A 291-nucleotide genomic window follows, 5' to 3' on the forward strand; every position below is an offset into this window, starting at 1 on the left:
GACTTTATTTAAATGTCATTATCAATGAACGTAATCTTAAAAATATGACATAATATTTCAAATATTATTACTGTTAGATACTTTTTGCTGTCAACCAGTACTCGACTGCTGTGAAGCTACAATTTAGAGAGCCAGATTAGATGTGCACAGTCAGCTAACACACCGTATTTTAGGCATCTAACCTTAACCTACATTTTTCATTTTCAGTTCTATTTTCTGAACGTTAAGCTAGCTACGTGTTTACATGGAGACGAAACAGTTACGCAGCAAGGGGGTCCAAAAACTGAACAT

The 291-nt window shown here is 34.7% G+C and overlaps 1 protein-coding gene across 1 annotated transcript in view; it reads right to left on the reverse strand.

Moving 5' to 3' along the window:
• Positions 1–6: 6 nt before the first annotated feature.
• LOC118322665 (GTPase IMAP family member 9-like) overlaps positions 7–291 on the reverse strand; it is a gene marked incomplete in the record, with an annotated part of 3,272 nt that continues 2,987 nt past the window's right edge. The window contains 1 exon segment of the mRNA XM_035654399.1: positions 7–121.

This window comes from Morone saxatilis, unplaced genomic scaffold, assembly GCF_004916995.1.
Source record: "Morone saxatilis isolate NCDOM2014 unplaced genomic scaffold, NCSU_SB_2.0 Contig14, whole genome shotgun sequence".
NCBI lineage: Eukaryota > Metazoa > Chordata > Actinopteri > Moronidae > Morone > Morone saxatilis.